Source organism: Pan paniscus, chromosome 14 (genome assembly GCF_029289425.2).
Source record: "Pan paniscus chromosome 14, NHGRI_mPanPan1-v2.0_pri, whole genome shotgun sequence".
Taxonomy (NCBI): domain Eukaryota; kingdom Metazoa; phylum Chordata; class Mammalia; order Primates; family Hominidae; genus Pan; species Pan paniscus.
The window spans coordinates 86,323,396-86,338,601 of NC_073263.2; positions in this window are offsets into that span (position 1 = coordinate 86,323,396).

Consider the following 15,206-nt stretch of genomic DNA (forward strand, 5'->3'; position numbering starts at 1 on the left):
CAGATAAGTTAATTATCTTTATTTTTCCAAAAAACTTCAGTCATACTGAAGAAATAATACTAAATAATTATAAATCAAATGTGTTTCAATAGGAAAGCACATGATCTATATCTATAGTTGAAAGTTTTCAAAAGAATGCTAGAGGAAATATTGAAATGATAAAATCATTGTTTTTTATCTGCTCTCTTTTTCAAGTAACATTTAACAAATAATTTATATGTACATTGAGTGGAGAAAAGTGTGGATGCTCATAGCTTTGAGTAAATCAATCACAAACATTGATTTTTAATTAACCTGTCAGTCATTCACCAAAGGGATAATTTGTTTCATTTAACTTTAACATTTTACTTTCTGTTAATTAAATAATTTAGTAAAGCATAAAGTCTACAGAGATGAACAAAAATAGTGCTACATTTTATAGCAAAGTTAAGCACAGCTTTATATAAGTTAAATAATCCAGTTGGTTAACTTCACTTGTGAAATCTACTAAATGACCAACAAACAAAATAATTATGCAAAATTTCTTAATAAAAACCTATGAGAACTATTTGATTCTTCTCTCTTTTCTTCTTTGTCTAGATAGCAGTCATGAGGAATTATCTTACAGTCCATTGAAATGCTTATTATTAGAGAATCAATATTTGTATTAAAGTTTAGCTCTCTGAAGACAGCATGTAGTTTACGTTCTATGCCAGAAAAGAAAGATTCACTATTTTTTATAAATTTTAACTGGGTCATCGACAAGAATTATCTATAAATTCCTGGAGTCCAATGGGGGAAAATACCCCACATTAAAGTTGTATTAAATTGCTTTACATTAAGATCTTTAGATGTCATATTATATTACTGAAAATTTGAAAATAATAACACTTATGAATTGAAGTCATAATTCAAAAAGTAGTTGAAAAAATTCAAATGATGTATAGAAATATATATGTATGTATTATGTATCTGTGTGTAATATGTACATATATACATACCTACATCTAAATGATATATATCTCATATAGATCTGATATATATATCATTATATCTCAAATATGTGAGATTATATATATATATATATATATATATAATATGACTTAGAAACAAGAACACCATGCATGCTTGGTTCTGGTATAGTACAAAGATGATAAATAATTTCAGTAGCTTATAAAAAATTGATAAATGAAAACATCATTTCTTCTACATTATTTATTATTGTTATAGAAAATATACTCACAAATATTACTTAAATTAATTTGCTACATGCCAGGACCTAATTCGTTATGATTTGTTGATGTTGCATTTATGAAATGAGAATATCACCTGATCTTTTCAAGCTTTGGAAACATACAAGAAAACTTTGGGTTTTTGAGTCAGAGACCTGGGTTGGAATATTGATTCTGTTCACTAATACTCTTATAACCTGGAACCATTTGACCAATATTTTCAGATCTTTAAATAAAAAATAGAAGCATTCACTTTTTAGAGTTGTCATGAAAATTAAATTAGACACATCTGTAAAATACCCTAGTCCACTGCAGGCACTCCTATGTGAGTTTCTTTTTATTTTCAAAGAATAATTGAATTCTACATATGATCAAATGCTTAGTTGTGAAAGCTTTTGTTTTCTAAGTGAAGAAACATTATAGAAACTTAATTGTAATATTGTTAATTTTTACATGCATTACATTTATTTTTATATGTATGCTTTGTATTAATAAATTCATGTGGTAGGTCGAGAGAATAGTCATGTCATTTTGACATTATAATAATCAAGCTCCTTATACTATCTTTACCACTTGAATATTACAGAACCTTGAGAAAAATTACACACATTTAATTAGAATGTCTGAAAAATGCTGATAGCAACCTGTCTTACGATGTAATCATATGAACTTATTTAATACCCATTGTAAAATAATAATATAAAAATACCAAATGCAAGCATTTTTGAGAAATGTAATATTCTCTTTGTCTTCAACCTAAAATAATTGAATTTAAATTATGATTTTGGTGGATGTTACTTAATAATTTCATATCTATCTCTATTAAAATTTCTATATCTACGTCAATATTGGCATCAAGATATATATATATATATATAGACAAATGTACTATCTATATATATAGACAGATGTTATATATATATAGACAGATATACTCTCATATGAAAACCATTCACCGTTTGGTCATTCTTAAACTTTTGTTATAATAAAAATTTATACTTAGGTTTATAATTGACTAGTAAATCTAAAATAGATTTTAAAAATATTTCTCTTTAAAATAGGACTACTAAGATAGTGGTATGTGTCAAACAAATTTTATAGATCACCTCATCAAAATATTATATATACATTTATATTACATTTCATATTAAATATCAAAAATCATACAAAATACTAAAAGTTTATATGTTACATTATTTCAAACTAATTTGATGAGATTATATCATATGAGATTTTTTAAATAAAGGTAATGAAATGTAAATATGTTCAGTACTGTACACACAGATTTCTTTTTTCTAAATAATTATTATTATTCTTGAATACTGGACAGCATACTTGATAGTAAAATACAGATATATATTCTATTTGTGAAATTTGTCATAATTAGGTAGCTGAGAAGTAATAACTTTTTCATTTCCTTAATGTGCTTTCAGTTTACAGAGAAATACAGGTCTTTAAAACTGTGAGAAATTAGTATGTGATAAGTTATAATCTAAGAGAGCTATGCAAAAACATTTATGAATGCTGGCTTATAAATATCAGAATAATGAAACACCAAGTTAACTAAAATGCAGTTTCCATTCATTGCCTATTTTATTTTATTCTATTACATGAAGCAGCTCACTAATCACTAAGCATTGCAAAACATTATTTAATTGTTCACTATTATTATGCCATTCTGATAAGAAAATTTTATTCAATAATTGAACAATCATTTTCAAGTGTTTATGAGTGCTTCAGAAAATACAAGTAATATATACTTCCTCAACTTTAAGGAGTCCATTAGTGATATAGATACAAACCAAACTAACGCTACTGCAGAGAAGAAAGAATAAATTCCAAGGGAAATAGAAATAACCTATACAGCAGCACAGGAATGGAAGAAATTAATTTCCACAGAAATCAGGCAGTCAGTTTCAAACTTAAAAGCTCAGTTATAAAATGAGTTAAAGAAAAACTGGATAAGGCCAGCTAGCCTCATTAACATGTCATTTCACAGTGAATACTCTAAGAACTTCATCCCCTTTACATAATGGTACATAACTTCATGGGTTTTGTGACTTTTTCTGTATCTCCACAGGAATTTTGGTGTAAACTTGAAGAAGCTACAAGTACTATTAGCCTGAAGCCATGTTAAATTAATATTTGCTGGTACTTCAAATAAATATAGTAATGAAATCATCTTTGTCCTTTCAGCTAACCATACAACTTCCATCTTCATTTAGCTATTAAAATATCAGATCAGAAATAAACTAGACATATTGGTGAATCTATTCACTGTCACTAATCTCTTTTTTTCCTTCCATTGCCCCCCTCCCCACACTGTTCCTATTCCAGTTTGAGATAATGACAATGTCCTTTGTAAGAAATCTGTTTAGTAAAATTTAATAAAGACAGTTTGCATTTTTTTTTTGGATGACATTACTGGTTACCAGGTTGAACCGAGTTCCCCCATCTACCTTCTAAGCGCGCGTGCGCGCGCACACACACACACACACACACACACACACACACATATACAAATGCTAGATTAAATGTGAGAAAACTATCTTAGATATTTATTTCGCTAAGCTTGAAACCAAAACAGAAAATGAATAACTGGGACAGAAGACATAATAAACTTAATTTCAGATGGAAGAGCTGAAGGTGAAACCCTCATGGTTCCTGAGAGTACTATACATAACAAATGAAGGATGACAGTGTTGTGCAATCTAAAGGAAGTAGTGTAAAATTTCTATTATTGCATTGTTTCTTTTAGTAAAGGCACTACTTTTGTAGGCTGTCCAGAAATAGCATCCCATCATCTTTTTCATCAACACCATTTAATAATCATCCACCGGACTGTATTTCTAATACTCGTCAAATACTTCAGATTCTACTTCCTCCTCGTCATATATTAGGTTAGTTTCCTTCGCTCTATTTAAAAAACAATGTCTAATTTGTATTGTTTCAGATTTTCTTTCTTCCATAGAATTATCTCCTTGGCCATCGTAAATTCATAAAATATAAGTTTGAGCTAAATGTAATGTTATTCCTATTTCTTTGTTTTACATGGCTCTGGATTAACGCTTAAATAAATCTCATACCTTTTAACCAGCACATAACATCACTCACAATCTCATCCTTTCTCACTTTTCCAGATTTCCTACATTCTTCTTGAATTTTCTTCCCAGCTATGTCCATATACTTTAGTTTGACAACTGTAATCTTCTTCGTTCCTCTGTGCTCCATTACCATTAGAATTCCCACTTTTATGACTTCATTTTGTTTACACTTCTCTCCTCGTACTTAAGGATTTTTCAAGCATTCCTGCTCATTAGGAGACTCCTCTCTTGGCAACCAATTCCCCTTTCCTGCTTCTATAATGTGTCCTCCATGGTATGAACACCATTATTATAAAATGTACAGAGCTGAATCATAGCTGCCTACTTTTATGGCCTTCGTCCCCACGTTGTTACTATACCTACTGATGCAATGTAGATACTCCATAGATATTTGTTGAATTAGTAGATGAATTGCATTGTTCTGGGCTCTTTTGGGAGGACACCAGTTCATTTATTCTTTCTGGATCTGAGTTTATTAATGGGCTGATTATAGAAGATTGAATTCATTCATTGTTATGGTCCTTGTACAGTCCTTAAAATGGCCTACAAAGCCCTCCAGCATCTGATCCCATCACTTCTCTGACCTCATTCTCTCTTCACCTCTCCCACTGGTTCAGCAAGGCTAGCTTTTTGCTGCTGGTCAAATATACACAGCATGAATCCAACTTAGGACCTACTTTTTCAGGCCTGGATGCTCTCTCTTGTTACCCACATGGCAAACATCTCATATCATTCTTTAGATCTTCTCATTGAAATGTCCTTTAAAAACTAATATATTTTATAAGCAATACATAGAATAGAATATCTATTCTAAAGGCTCCAATTTTTTTTCCTGCTACCTTTCCCTTTGTAACATTTTGTTTACTATTTATTACATTTACTGACTGTTATCTAACTGGAAAGTCACTTATGGAGACAGAAAGTTTTGTACAAGAATATATTTCAGGTGCTCAGAAAAGTTATCATATCAATAATTATGTGTTGACAACATGAATGCAAGTAATTTATAATTCTAGAAATAAAGCCAAAATTTTAGGCTGCATTTCAAACATTCTATAATCAGTTTGAAAACCATCGGGAACAATGTTCACTATTTGGATGATGGGTACACCGGAAGCCCAAACCTCACCATTGCACAATGTACTCATGTAGCAAACCTGCATCTGAACCCCCTTAATCTAAAAGAAAATAAAATACAACTTAAAAAGACAGAAACAAAACAATTTTTTAGTCTCATTCATACTATTTTTATTTAAAAACATCACACCCCATCCTCTGCTGATGTTAGAGGAGCCGGCAATGAAGAAAGTATACTCACTGTGTTCCAAAAAACTTTTTTATATTTTCACTGTTGTATATGGCTTTGCTCAATTTGTCTACCTAGAACTCTGTTTCCCCTACCTTCTAAACATAGAATTAGTTATGTCTTTAATGTCTATCTAGTGTCTAATCCAAATTAGAATGAGAAAAATCTTCCTTATCTCCTTAGTTGTAAGTTATTTATCCTTATGCAAAGTTACTAGCATCATATACTATATTTGATTTTTAATAACTAAAGCTAAATTCAAGTTATTATTTGAGTGATTATGGGTTATCTTATTACCTACATTACAACTTTTTTGATATGTAACATGCATATGTACATGTATTACTTTATATATACATGCATGTATATGTGTATTTATGTACACATATATGCACACTACACATTCATATACAGTTTGAATTGTTTTTGTTTTCCATAATTATAATCACAAAATAGACTCACTAACTATCTGAAAGTAAATTTAGGCACTATGCAAAAGACACTAAATTGTATGCACCACTTAATTAATCCACAAGAAAGCACTCTTTTTCATTAGCTTTTAGAATTTGATTGCCAAATAAAAATATGTAATTTTTGGTTCTCTCTATGGGATAGGAAGAACAAGAAAATTATTTCTTGAAATGAGTTAGATATAATTAGGAGGCTGCTAATTATATTCTATTTTAATGACTGCTAATCAAGGATCCACTAAACCTCAGTAAGTTCATATGGAAGGTTAATGGCAAGAGAAATGATTTCGATTTATTTCCCAATTCAAGCTGAAAAGTCAGAATAAGTTGTCCTGTCCTCTGGTGATTGATGGAGCAAATGTTCCAGCAACAATTCTTACAGCATATTAATGATACAATGAATTCAGAGTATTTTATTTTATCTCAAAATTGCATCTAGAAACTTCTTAAGTTTAACAATCATTTTAAAATAAAAACATTTTCATTCTAATCACATGCTTATACAGGATTCTATTAAAACAGAGCACTCTAGTTGTCTTAATAGAGCAGATGGCAAAGTATGTCTCAGGGCTATATGCCTAATGTGTTGTCTACTGACTTCCCAAATGAAGAAAGACCCACACTCACCACAGATCAAACCTGATTCTCAAGGAGGATTTGTAGTAAATGCTCTTTTTATTATTATCTCCTCTATCCTACTTTTACCCACTAAATCTCAGACAAGTCTTACATGCATTAACTAAAGATAATAATTTTCCCCAAAGTTATTACTTAGGAAATAGAGATACTTTTGAGTCTTCACAAATGTTATAAATTCAGGTGGAGGGGTCTAATTCAATTACGTGTTTTCAAGAAACTATTCTTTGGAGAAGACACCTCTCTTTCCATCTACTGAGACTATTCTTTCCCTAGATATCTTCACTGTTTATTTTTTCAGATATGTAGCCAGGTATCATTTTAATACACAAGTTTTTCTTTATGTGTATGAATTACAAATATGAAATAGTATTTGTGGCTTTATGTTTATCTTAAATAACTCTAAGACCTCATTTCTTACATGGTTTTCTTATAAGAGAGATTCATAGTTTTCATTTCCCGTGTTAGTACTTTGAGTACCTTGTGTAAATCTAGCTGATATTGTTATTGCTTTATTGTTATAAATGAGACAGGGGAATTATCAATATTTTATATGGCTCAATTCCATGAATGTCAGGCATTATCAGATGTAGACAATGTCTGATAAGTCACAGGAAAGGAGCTCATTTAATAAACTACTCTAAATAAGAGCCAAACTTGTAGGGTGAGCTAGTATAATAAATACCACAGTTACAAAATTATGTGGGGCTGTAGTTCTGGTTTAAGGAAACAAGAGCAAGATGTAAGCTTGGACAGAGACCGAAAAGAAAGAGAAGGGGTGTATTAGTTTTCTATTGCTGTTTAACAAATCAATAAACTAGCAACTAAAAACAACACAAATTTACAAGTTCAAAGTATATAGGTCAGAAATCCAGGTAAAATATTACTGGATTCTCAGCTTAGTCTATCACCAAGTTGAAATCAATGTTAGCTAGATTGATTTCAAGTCTGAAGATTGCAGGAAAAAAGACACTTTCAAGTCTATTTGGTCGTTGGCTGAATTCAAATCTTAGCAGGGCATAGAACTGAGACCTCTGTTTCCTTACTGGCTGTCATCTGAGAACTGCTTTCACTCCCAGCAGCTATCCAAATTCTGTATAACATGGTCCATTGCTTCTTTGAAGCCAGAAATAGACGGTTTCTTGCATGAACCCAACTTACACTTCAAAACTTGACTTCAAGATGACTTCAGCCACTTTTAAGAGCTTACCCTTTTAGGTCAGGCTCAACCCAGATAATCTTCTTACATTCAACTGTGTTATACAAATTACCTAATCACAGGAGGGAGTGAAACTCATCATGTATACATATAATCTAAAGGACTATATAGGGTGATGAGATTTGTGGAAGATCAAACTAGTGCTAAAGGTAAATGGCCACATTATAATTCATGGATAAAATCTAATGTAATTCTGATACAGGAGTGCATGCAAAAAGTTTACAGTAGAGCAGATGTATCTGGTAGAGATTAATAAGAAACAACACTTATTCAAAACAAAACATTTTTTTTTCTGACTTTGGACCAACAATGAAGTCTTCATAAAAACACTAAGCACAAATTTAGAAAATTCTACTTGCTTTTTAAAGCTGTAATGAAACTATATAATTAGTAAAAGTTAAGTTTAAGAGAGTATTTAGTACATATTTTTGCTTTTGCTTAATCAGTATAAAGGAATGCAAATTATGCACATTTGGATTAATAACATGAACACAATTTCAAAAGAAATTTTACCTAGGTGGACAAAATTGTTTACAGACATTGAACACTTTGTTTAACCATTTATGTTAAGGTGGTTAAGGAAAACAAAAGATATGCCTATTTATATACAGTGTAAAAAACAATGGTTTAGAGTATTTTAAGAGAAATATAAAATATAAAATGTAGGGCTGTTTAGTATAATTTTCTTGAGGAACCAGGCACAATGTTTCATCACACAAAAATTTTGGACAACTACTCTTGAAATAACTGGTAATATTACTAATCTCCAGTACAGCCGTGAAAAATACACAATTTCTATTCTAGTAGAGGACACAGACAATAAATGAGAAATAAAATGGTGTTATTTTAAACCAAAATGCCATAGAAGGAGCAAGTGCAAAGTAACAAATTTGAGGGACTGCTATTTTAAGTAGCATTGCCAAGAAAGTCCTCCATGGCGGTGTTGGAGCAGAGATCTGAAAGAGGCGAGGCAATGAGCCATGTGAGTATCTGCGGGAAAAACATTCCAGATAGACTATTTCATATTGGAGAGAGTTTCTCAATGTAAACACAACGAAATCATTAACAAAGTCAATATTTCTTATCAAAATTAATTGTTCCAAATCTAATATTAAATTAAAATACGCAACATCCATAAGAGAATCATTGTGTTTTGTTATCGGCTGTACTCCCAGTGCATGTAAGTGTGTCTTTCACACAACTTCAACTTTGTTATTCTGAAAATCCCAAAATGGCATTGAAATTCATATAAAACTTTAATTTTCAGAGTGTTACAATTCACCAGAGATTAGGACGCTAAAAATGCTAATAAGTAGATGATGTCAGTTATTGAAGAAACCTAGAGGTAGGTCCAGATAGTCTGATTGAAGTCATAAAGTTTAAGGAATTTCACAAATGAAAGGCTTTTGGTAGGTAGCACAGGCATTTTGACAGGCTTATTGTAAAGGGCTCTCATGTTTTCTGTCTCTCACAACACCAGAAATACTTTCAACCGCGATTCTATTTTCCTGACACATTTCAAATAAAATACGGGTGTGTAAAACATTCCACAAAATAAATAGTATAAGACCGTAGTTACGGTGGAGGATTCATAAAACAAAGATATTCTTGCCCAGTAACAAATGATTTTTTAAATGCAAAAGTTTTATACTTCAGAAGACATGATAAAGAATATTTAGCCCATTACTCCAACTATATTATCCTTAAGACCAAGAATAAATAATAAAATATAAATGTTTCCTAGGTATTACTACGTGTCAAGTGATGAGCTCATCTTTTTTATATATGTCATGTATTCCTCATAATAACTATATCAAGTATTCCTCACATACTCACTGATATATATACTGCATGGAGTAACCACTATTATTATCAGGGTAGGATTATAAATGTGATGTAAATGGCATTCCCCTGACTTGGGGGCAAGTTGCTTGGGTAGAAGTGGCTCTGGCTATTATTACCACTTTTTCAGAAGAGCAAAAAGAAATTTAGAGATACACAGGATCACTTATTTAAGTAGAAAAGTATAATAAGGGAAAAAACAGCATTTTAATCAGTCAAACTCTTTTGTAGAAGGCTTCTAAAAATTTTGCTATCTATAAATCTCATACAAAAATTATTTATAAGGAAAATCAGATGTAAAATACAAAAAAGAAAAAAAATTGGTAGTTTGTATGATTCAATTAAAATCTGGTTGGTTATATGTAACAATATATGTATTTATATTATTTTTAATTTGATAATTTACTTTCATATATTGAATATTAAACCCTAGAAAATAATAAAATGTACATTCAAAAGTTAAGAACAATTTATAGCAATGAATATTAGAGGGATCTTGATAGCTTAGAACTTGATAATACTATAATTATATTTGACAAAAGGAAGTCAATCTTATTCATTTATAAAATTTTTGTACAGTCTTTGAGAATGAGAGTAGTAGTTCCTTCTCATGACTATAGCTTGATATATATAAAGCTCTACAGATAGATAGAAAAATATATATCTCATAATTCATAGGTCTTATATATATTTTATGACCTATTACTTGATATGTTTACTCAAGCAATATATCAATTTGTTAAGTTATATATCTTATAAATAGTATACGTAATTATTAATATTATATATACACAAATCCCCTTTTATTTTGCTACAATGGAACTCTCTTTTCAACTATTTCTATTGTGTACTGCTTACCCGATCTCCATCACTATGTACTCTAGAATCTTGACTAAAATTGTCAGGTGGAGTCCAAAACTGTATTATAAATTTACAATCCTCTACATTAATCTTTTGGGTATTTTATATTTTAATTTAGTAATATTACGCTTTATAAGTTATGATATTTATGTGTTAGAAAATTAAAATGATGTTAATAGTCATATAAAGAAAAGCCTCCCTTATGCTTGAGAGCTCTAGTCTCCTTCATGGAGTAAATATATATATTTTAATTAAAGTGAAGACTTAACACTAACTTAGTTTGTAAACCAAACTTGCATATTTCAATTAAAATAAGGACTGAGGGTATTCCTTATATGCATGTATAGAACTATTTTTATTACTTTTTAACTTTTGTAGAAGATTCCATAATGCAATGTGTCAAATCCGGAGTCTTTCCATGGATATGTAGGTTGTTTTGATCTATTTCTACATGAATAATAATTGTAATGATACATTTTCAGGAGTTGCAATTGCAGAATTCATTCCTGGCAGGAGTCTTGCCCTGGTTAACTGTGTTTCTCTCCTGGACTTCACAACTTTTATTCCAAGAGTCTTAAGGCAGTCCTGCATCCCAGTGTCATGCCACTCTTTGACCCCACTTCTCATAACTCCTCAAATGCAGAAATCTTTCGATCCTCCCCTCCACCTCTGAAACTCAGAAAATCTCCCAAATCTCCTAATTTTTCTCTAAATAGTACCTTCATTATCTTGTTCAACTCAAAATCTTATCCTGCCCTGAAGCCACTTCTCTTGCAGCCTCTCAAGTGGGATATTATCTTCCTTTGTAGTCTTGGTCATATCAAGAGTCCTGGAGTGGAGCAGACACCCTATTTGCCCTTCATTTCGGCTTCCAGAATATTGTCTTTCTTCTTGTTAAAGACTCTCAGTTTGGAATCTCAGGTGAACAGAATTAACCCGCCCTCTCAAAAACCCTTTGATTCCATTTTGAGCTACAATCCATGAACTCTTTTTGTACATAACTTTCATCACAGTCTTTACTCTGTTCTAATTCACCTTAACTTAAATAATTATCATTTTTCCTCTGACTCTACCTCAAACCATTTGCCCATCATTGCTTTAAATAATCGCCTAGAAAAGTAAAGAAAAATTTAATCCACACTTTTGACAATGGGGTTTAACTTGTTTGAAATGAAATACATAACCATGCTGACTGATTTTCTTTAAATGTATGACTTGGGTTTTGCGGAGCATTCAGTGTTAGCAAACATTTGTATATTTTCCCGATGCAGCTATGCTCATATTTTACTTTTGTTAAATTTTTCCTGACACCACCAACACATCTTTTTCTGCCTTTATTCACATCCAAATATTTTCCTTTGTGGTTCACTGAAAAATTAGGAAGAATTGGGGCATATTTCCACAAGTTCTAACCATCATCACTTCTACCAACTTATTTGATTCTCTGCCTAAGAAAATCTCTGCCAATCTCCCCATTACAGCAAAACTCCATATGTAAAGATAAAATTCATCTCCTTCCATCCTCCCTTGAATGTCCTCCACACCAATCGTATTTTCCCCATCAAAACGCTGAAGCTATGCTTATTAAGTTCACAATGATATCAGTTTTGCTAAATCCAATACCAATTTTATATTACAGAAGACAGTATATTAAGTATTATCTTTTTAAATTGTTGCCATGTCACCATGCTTTCCTGGTGTCTTTCCTACAGCACTTGTCCCTTTTCTTCGTCTCCTCCTTCATTGTCATCTCTGACACTTCTTAATGTCAAAACTCACCTTTTATCATTTCATACATCCTCTTACTTTAAATATCATCTGAAAGCTAATGGCCCCTAGATTAATATCTCAGTCTTAACCTCTTCTCTGATCCTCAGGCTTCCATATAATTATGCAATTGACATCTCCTCTTGATGACGGTAGGCTCCTCAACCTTAAAATGAACAGCAAGCTGACTCCACATTCCATCACACTGTTACCTTGCAAACCCGATTTACAGTAAATGACCTTTATTATTATGGTCACTTATGCCAGCAACTTTGTCATCTGCAATCCCCGTCTTCTCTTATATCCTACAACATTCTCATCAGTATATATTGTTGGCATTACCTTAAAAAATATACCCAAGCAACCATCTTTTCTGACCTGGATTACTGCAATAGCCTCCTAATTCATCTTAGTCCACATCTGTTCTTATTACTCTGTAGCTATTCTCAGCCAGAGTCAGCTTATAAGCCAAAACCTAAATAAGATCATGGCACTCATCATCTCAAATTTTTACAATGGCTTTCCACCTCAGAGTAAATGTCAGTCTTTACAATAATGTTCAAAACTCTGCATGATGTGTTTTTTCTCTCCCTTTGTCTCTCTCCCTCCTCTCCTTGTTATTTTCCCTTTTATTTTCCAAACTATATTGTGATTCTTATCTAAAAAAATTTTAGACAAGCTCTATATTCAGAAACTTTGTCCAGCCCTGCCTTTAAAACTGAATCTTTCCTTCCCGATGTGTACATGGAATATTTGCTTCCTTCTTCCAGATCTCTAACAAAATGTCACCCTCACAGTCACAACGCTCTTACCCCAGCACTTGCCAGTGCATGCCTTGCTTATTATTACCAGCTGATGAAGTACATGTTTGACCTTAAACATTTGATACATTAAAACAAAGTACTAATGTGATTGTCACCTATCTCCCATCTCTGGAATGTAATGAAATTGAAATTTGGCTTGCTTGTTATTTTTTTCCTGATTTCCTAGCTTGGAAAGTATTTGGAACAAAGGGGTACTCTGAAATGCTTATTGACTTAATGAATCTGCCAGATATTGTCAGATTGCCTTCTAAAGTTGCTGTTCAACAAGCAGACTCTCACTGTATCAAACTGTCTGTTTTCACATCATGTTCACCAATGTTTTGCATTATAAAACTGTTTGCTTTTATTTTAGAAATTGGTAGGTGGAAACACCTGTCACATTATCACTTTAAATTGCATTTTATTAAATTACGAGGTATGTTCAGCACATTTCAATGAGTGTGTGTGTATGTGTGTGTGTGTGTGTGTGTCTTAATGCTGGTGGCTACATGCCCATTTATTTTGCCCACTTTAGATAAACTTTTGTTGCTTTTCTTATCATTTTTTTAAGGATTATAAATATCTTTAGGAACTTGGCATTTGGCTATGGGTTGTATTGTTCATATTTCCCCACTTTTATTTATTTTTTACCTATGAACACTATTTTTTATTATCCTGTCAAATTGAATGTATTGAAATTTATCCGTCTTGGTTTTGATTTTCTGAATTTGTGACATGCTTTAAAAAGTAAAAAGTAGTTCTTCAAATTCAGGTCTTAACAGAGATAAGAAAAGGCTTACATGAGAATACACACAAATATATTATGCTAAGCTATATTCAGTTAACTTCACAATAAAGTTAACAATAATATGGAAAGGCAATTTGCAAAGAAGTGATTATACTCTCTCTTCACTAGAGGATTTGAGAAGCCTATATATACAGGCCTAAAAGAAAAGTCAATACTGCTGCCTTTTTAATTCTCTTTTTTCATTTTTTGGATTTAATGACTTTTCTAACAATTTTCTGCATTTCTCATACTGCTGCATTCACTACATGTATTGCATGATAATGAATAAAATAATTACAGAGAAATTTTATCATTTTTATCTATATTGATTGGAATATAGTTTTTATATAGTTGTAATAAATAAATAAATGTGTTAAATATATCATAGGAACTAAACTGTGGACAATTTAGGAATTTCCCTGCCTGCTTTTGTATTTTGCACTGGAAGTATCTGCACTGTTTGTCTATTGACTGTGTAATCATTTTCACTTGGCCTTTTGGCAATGTGAATACTTGTGGAAACCATCATGGATATAAAGGGGGAAAAATACTAGGTTGAACACCTCTGTAAGTTCTTACATTCAATATCTGATGCTTATCTAAAAATGTGTGTTCAGTAATATAAGCATTAAATTTACACAGATGAGAAAAATATTGTAAGTGACTTATGCAATATTACAACGTTACATCATTTTTTTAAGTGGTGAAACAACACAGAAACTGCTGCCTCATTATTTTTGGAAAAAAAAATAATAATTCTAGTATTTCATGTTATTTGGGCCAAAATCCATGAAAATCCACTAACTGATTCCCTGTATTTGAGAGTGGATGAGAAATTCATTTTTTTTCCACACGCATCATAATAAAATACACTGAGACCTATAGGATCACCAGTAGGCGGCCATGCAAGAAATTGCATCTGAACTTTCCAAACAGAAAGAGAAGAAAGTACATTAGATCTGAGAAAGAATGCATTTCACATAATGAAGCAACGATGAAGACCAGTGAGCCAGGAGAGGAGTAAATGAGGTGTGTATGGGGGAAGGAGAGAGAAAAAAGGGATTGTTACCAGAAGTCAGAGAAGTAGACAGAAGCCAGATGTAGGCATTGCTTTTTTGTTTTTTCATTCACATCTTTATTTACTTGATTTATAGCTATTAAACACACTTAATAATTTTGTGTTTTTATGATAGCAGCTAT